Genomic DNA, 7,061 nt, shown 5'->3' on the forward strand with positions numbered 1-7,061 from the left:
AAGTTCAGTATGATCTCATCTTAACTTGATTATATCTGCAAGGACCCTATTTCCAAATAATGTCACATTTACAGGTCCTGTGTATTAGGACTTGAAGATATATCTGGAGGTACACATTTATACCCAATACAGAAGGACAAAGTCTTTTCGAAATTGCACCTTGGGGAGGGACCAGAACTAAGCAGCTTGAAGCTTAGAGGACAGGGGCAATGCCCCCACAGCTGGAAATGGGTAAGAAAAGAAGGGTGGAAGGCAACCATTAATACTTTTGCTAAAGCCCCTCCTGAATTAAGGTTAAAATCACTATGGCTCCTAATGTCTTTAAAGGATATTTACTACCTGCCTGCTCCAACTAAAGCTCCTATCATATCAATTTCATAATTTTGTGTGTTCAGAAATATCTTGATACCCATTTTGGACTTTCCTCTTTTTTGTCAAATGTCCCCGATGGTCTGGATAGCAGAACCTACAGCAGGGAGGCAGCCTTGCTTACTCAGAAAGTACCCTACCCAGCCCTCCCACCAGGAAAGAGAAGCTGAACACATAGTGAGTACCCAAGTCAATAGTTGGGGTGGGGGAGGAGATGAGAGAGGCCAGAATAGTTGGCAAATTGGTCAGAAAAGCCTGACTGTAGTTTCCTTCACAGTCCATAGTTTTGAAAGGTACCAGCTTTGAAAAGTACAGTAGCTAAGAGAATGGAGAAATTAGACTCAGTAATTCTCAAGAGACCCAAGAATGGAGTGAGAAGCAGTATAGATCCCGCATTGACATAAAATCTAGGATCCCTATGTCTACCACTTTGCATCCTTAGATAAGTATCAGTCTCTTCAGCTGTGAGACAGGGACAATAGCCACTGTCCTAACTGCTTCTGAGTATGGTAATGAGTACCATTTCTAGGCAGAAGCATAGTAAAATAGAGTGGTGATGAGATCAATAGAGCAGGGACACTGGGGAGATCAAATAAGATAACAGAAGTAAAAACACATAGGTATTCAACATGTCTATGTTTTCTTTCTTTCCTAGGAAGAAAACAGGGGAGACTTCTTATTTCCAGTTGACAAATGAAGGAAACCAAGAATCAAAGTAGTTAAATGACTTATCAAAAGTCACATACTCAATTAAGTAATAGAGCCAGGACTTTGAAACTAGGCATTTTGACTTCAATGTATTGTTCCTCATATAGCATGACCCAAATTCCTCATATCATATGGAAATAATGATAATAATAATGGCAATTATAATTAAAATAGTTTTGCAAGTATCTCTGTGTATATATATATATATATATATATATATATATATGAAAGCAATCTGCAAAGTATAAAGTCCTGTACAAATCTAAAGAATGCTTATTCCTCATCTTACTCCCTTAACTTGCATTCTACTAATTCTTACTAAGGTGTTAGCTAATAACAGACTTGAGGTACAATCCCTGTATGTGGCATTTGCTTTTAATAACCAATGCAAATAATTAACAGGTATTGCACAATGATTCTTGGCTACACACTGTTACAAGTACTTATGTGAACAATCCTATAAGGTAGGCATTATTATCACCTGAATTTTAAAGATAGTCTTCAATGTATAGGGTAGTTATGTGGTGAAATGAACTCATACATGTAAATGGCTGAGAAGAGTGCCTGAGCACTGTGTAAATTTTAAGTATTACAATTATTAGTATTACTCTCCCCATTATCCTAATTCAATGAGCAAAGCACAGAGAATTTACAGTCCCCACTGACACTTGAAAAACTTCCCAAATGAAGAGCTCTGAAGAAACCCCACCCTACCTTCTGACCTCATCCTCTTGAAGCTGCACCACTTCCTAGGCCACAAGTGCAGGCCTAGGTGTGACCACAGCCAAATCTGGGCCAAAGCAGCTATAGTTTCAAGAGCCACTTAGCTCTGGAGAGTTGGATAAATAGGCCTTAAGGATAAAACACCCTGGATGAAGTCAGTCAAAGCCCAGTTTCCCTGAGAAATACAAAAGGATCTGAGCCATTCTGCTAGTCCATTTTCTTATAATGACCCATTGCAATCAGGTACCATTTTCTAGTTAGCAATGCATTGTTTTTATATCCATTATCTCAACTTAGCTTCATAGTAGACCTGAAAAGTGCCCGAGAGTAGGATGAGGATTTCCAGTTAGCAGAGAAGAATGTTAAAACCCAGAGAGAGAAGGGGGTTTGTCAGTAGAATTTGTGGCAGAGCCAACACTAGAACTCTCAGGTCCTCTTTACTTCCAGTTGTCTCTGTGTTGGGAAATCTTTTCCCTTCTTTGGGACTGTAAAATGTCCCAGTATAAAATGAAGTGATTGAACCAATGATCAATGGTACCTTAACCTACATCAATGACCCCTAATATTTAGCTTTTCCACTCCATTTTGCTTTTTCCCTGGGCCCCAGTCCCTGTCTGCACAGGTGTTTATAACACTCAGAGGAAAGATAGCCAGCATCTCTCAGCAACCAGCAGAGGGCACAGGGAACCTGCCAAGGAAAGTTATTCTGAAACAAGCCACTGGGCAGCAAAGAATCTGCTGTTGCACTCAGAGAAACAATTAACGGCTTAGCTGGGAGGAAATAATTAGAGATAGGCAGGAAATATCCTCAGGAATTATCTGGTGCAAATCCTCTGGTTCAGATGGAGAAACTGAGGCCCAGTGAAGGGAAGGATCTGTCTCAAGATCACAAATCAAGTCAGGGGTAGAATTAAGACTAGATGCCAGTTTCCTGAACTTAGACTCTGCTCCTTCAACTGCATTAATCAACTGCTGCTACTTCACTGTCTTGAATTATTTCTCTGGCTGGAAATTATTCACCTAATAATTTGCCAAATCTCAATAATGACAACCGCTACCACTCTGTGGACACCTATAACATCTCACAAATGATGCTAGACTTGGCAACTTACATTTTCTGGCTTGTTTGACTCTCTGCAACAGCCCTCTTAGGTGTGGAGTACTTTGTTCCATTTCACTGATTAGACGGTAAGTCACACTCAAGGCTTTGTGACTCCAAAGCCTGTGCCTTTAAAGAACAAACAAGGTATCTCTGCACGTTGTCCACACAGCGCCTTAGTAAGGTGTACTCATCTGTGACATGGTTCCTAGTGACCTCAAGCTCTAGTGCAAGCTTCACTTTTTCTGGATATCCTATTCATGTGCCAGCAGGTGTGACACTGAAGACTGCATCTGGTCACCTTTATAAAGCCAATGTACCAATTATGGTGACACAGACTTCTGGAAGAGCAAGTATTCTACATCCAATTCAGCAAGTCTTTCAGCAGCTGGGGTAGCCTCCAATAATCCAGACCAGTGTTCCACAATTGAACCCATGTTCTCTCCATGCCACTACTGAAAAATCACAGAGAATAGAAACTGTGCTCCAGCAACCCACAATTCTTCATTCTGGGACAGAGGATAGGAAACATTTAGAAAATGCCACCAGTGATATATTTGCACCTCCTGCAAATGAGCATGAAATCATGTCTGAAGCCTTGTTGAGTCAGCCGGAAAGCTCGCAGTATATCACTCTTCCAGGTGTTGTGTTTCCTCCACAGGTCTCTCAGACAGATTCCCAAGTGGAGCCCGTGCTCAGTGTTTCAGGCAGCATGACTCAAAATCTGAATGGTAGGCCCTTCTCCACCAGCCAACAGGGGGCCCAGCACCGGCACATGTCTGATACTCAGCTTCATGTTCTTAAAAATAAGATGTTTGGATGTGATTCTATAAAGCAACAAAGAAATACAGAGGAGCCCAGAAGCCTACCTGTCTCAGAGAAGGATTCTAATTCTCAGATGGATTTAATCATTCAGGTAACTGATGATATTAATGAAATAATTCAAATAGATGGAACCGGTGATACATCTTCCAATGATGAAATAGGAAGAACAAGAGATGTGGATGAGAACCTTGACATGCAGTACCAAATTGCAACTATTAGCTAATAGAGTCATTAGGTATGTTTGCTTGTTTACAGTGGTCTTTAAAACCACTGAAATTAAATTATCTTCCAATAATATTATTCCAATTTTTGTGTCCTTAAACCTTACCAAAAACTATAAATATAGAAAGAGAATGCTTGGGTGCCTTTCTGCCTCCAGTTCAGGTTATGATCCCAGGGTCCTGGGATTGAGTCCCTCATCGGAGTTCCTGCTCAGTGGAGAGTCTACTTCTCCATCTGCCCTTCCCCTTGCTTGTGATCTCTCTCTCTCTCTCTCCCAATAAATAATAAAGTCTTAAAAAAAGAGAATGCTTGTAAACATATTAATATCCTTCTCCAAAAAAAGCAGTCTTATTGCTTCTATCCTGATGGGGCCCAATTTTCTGAAAGTGGGATATGAAAGATGACAAAACAAGAGGTTGATTGAGAACTATCAAGCTAGACCCCCTACCACCCCGGATAAGAATTGTAATTAACTTCCCCTAAAAATACTTTATTGTAAAATTATCTGTAGAAACTATAGCATACCCCCCCTTATGAAAACATTCTTAAGTTTCAAAGCCAGAAAGTTCCTCATATTGTTTATGCAACATTCCTCCTACTATAATTCTAGCACCTGCTTGTCACCCCTCTAAATGAACCCTCTGAAAACTATAGTGAGCTAGATAAAAGCACTAGAGCTGGAGTCAAAAGCGAGATCTGAATCCAAATTTTCTCACAATGTGAATGACTTTGGACAAGTCACTCAACATCTCGGAGCTGGTTTCCTCACTGGTAAAAATTAGGGTAATCACTGCCACTTCACAAGGTTATTTTAAGAGTTAAACATAAACAATGTACATGATAGCACCCTGCAAAATACTAGACATAAAGCTACCACTCAATGGATGTTGTAAGAGGAATGTTAATGGGCTGCCCACTGCCTACATTCTTCAGGTCGAATAACACAGTGTTGCTACCAGAAAGTGTCTAGGGATCTCTGAAACACCAAGACAACACCTTTCCCTCCATAAGGAAATTGAGGTCCAGCAAGATGAAAGGACTTGTCTCAAAGTTATACGGACAACAGGGCACAGAGCTGGGACATAAATCCAGGTCTCCTGACACTCTCCCCAGAGACTTTTCCTTTTACCAGTCTCTAGATTCATCTCCTCCTGGTGGAGGAGGGGAAGGTTGCAAAGCCAATAAAATGTCCCCCAAACTAAGGGAAATAGTTGTCTTAGGCATCATTAAATGATCCATATCACTTGGCTTCCATTTCCAGAACTTCAGTTTTGGTTCTAGGTTGAATTGAGGTGTGATTGCAGGAATCTGTCCAAGAAAAGACAGAATTTGCCCAGGGTTTTAGGATTAGTCAAGTCTCAGGCATCTGACTGGTAGGAGTATTCTTTCTGCGATATTCCTGGTAAAAGGTGGGGTTGTGGGGAGGAGTTTAGATTGTGCATGGAGTTTAGCTGGCTTTGGGGTTTCTGAATGTTTCAAATGGTGATTTGGAAGAGCCAGCTTACACCTCACCTGAGTACTGGGAACTCCAGTGTAAGCCCTGTTGGCTTCACTCTCAGCCTTCACTGCACCTGTACCCAAGTTGGACTCCTGGGGTTGCCCTGCCTGGCTGTATCCCTTAGGCCCCTTGCAGGCCTCCTGCTCCTCTGTCTCACTAGGCTTTTCCTCTAGCTTCTCCATGATAGCATCAGTGGTGACCCTCCTGACAGAGGTGCTCATCTCAAGGGATTCTCCAGGACTGTGACCTTCCTTGATGAAGCTGAACACAGTCTCAGTGTCTTTGTTGAGCTCTTTGGAGGAAGAGTGTTCCCTGGTGAAAGCACAACAGTAGTGGCTGCCGCAGCCATTCTGTGGCATCCTGGAAATCAAAGATAGTCAAAGCTAAGGCTGAGGCCAAGGCAGAAGTGGTAAGGGCCTTGCTTGGCATCTCCTCACCCACAATGCTAATTTTGAAAGTGCCTGAGGCCCTCAAGGCCTTGCATTGGCAATGCAGGTACCTCCCAATGGCACTGTTCCACAGTACAGCCTCAGGGGCTTGGCAGGGAGGGTCAAGTGGATAGGAGGCCTGAGAGGTGGCACCTTTCAGAATGAAGCCTTCACTGCCACTGACAAAGTAAGCCTGATGATGATGGCTCATCTGTGGCTCTTTTTTTAATAAATTTATTTTTATTGGTGTTCAATTTGTCAACATACAGAATAACACCCAGTGCTCATCCTGTCAACTGCGCACCTGAGTGCCGGCCACCCAGTCACCCCCACCCCCTGCCCACCGCCCCCTCTACCGCCCCTAGTTCATCTCCCAGAGTTAGGAGTCTTTTATGTTCTGTCTCCCTTTCTGATATTTCCCACTTATTTTTTCTCTTTTCCCCTTTACTCCCTTTCATTATTCTTTATATTCCCCAAATGAATGAGACCATATAATCTTTGTCCTTTTCCAATTGACTTATTTCACTCAGCATAATACCCTCCAGTTCCATCCACGTCGAAGCAAATGGTGGGTATTTCTCGTTTCTTTTTTTTTTATTAAATTAATTTTTTATTGGTGTTCAATTTACCAACATACAAAATAACACCCAGTGCTCATCTCGTCAAGTGCCCCCCTCAGTGCCCGTCACCCATTAATCCCCACCTCCCGCCCTCTACCCCTTCCACCACCCCTAGTTCCTTTCCCAGAGTTAGGAGACTTTATGTTCTATCTCCTTTTCTGATATTTCCCACACATTTCTTCTCCCTTCCTTTATATTCCCTTTCACTATTATTTATATTCCCCAAATGAATGAGGACATACACTGTTTGTCCTTCTCCAATTGACTTACTGCACTCGGCATAATACCCTCCAGTTCCATCCACGTTGAAGCAAATGGTGGGTATTTGTCGTTTCTACTGGCTGAGTAATATTCGATTGTATACATAAACCACATCTTCTTTATCCATTCTTCTTTCGATGGACACCGAAGCTCCTTCCACAGTTTGGCTATTGTGGACATTGCTGCTAGAAACATTGGGGTGCAGGTGTCCCGGCGTTTCATTGCATCTGAATCTTTGGGGTAAATCCCCAACAGTGCAATTGCTGGGCCTTAGGGCAGTTCTATTCTTAACTCTTTGAGGAACCTCC

The 7,061-nt window shown here is 42.2% G+C and overlaps 1 pseudogene; it reads left to right on the forward strand.

The window, feature by feature from the left end:
- Positions 1 to 209: 209 nt before the first annotated feature.
- LOC112912307 (TFIIA-alpha and beta-like factor) lies at positions 210 to 3,947 on the forward strand (annotated as a pseudogene).
- Positions 3,948 to 7,061: the final 3,114 nt, after the last annotated feature.

This window comes from Vulpes vulpes, chromosome X (assembly GCF_048418805.1).
Source record: "Vulpes vulpes isolate BD-2025 chromosome X, VulVul3, whole genome shotgun sequence".
Classification (NCBI taxonomy): Eukaryota; Metazoa; Chordata; class Mammalia; order Carnivora; family Canidae; genus Vulpes; species Vulpes vulpes.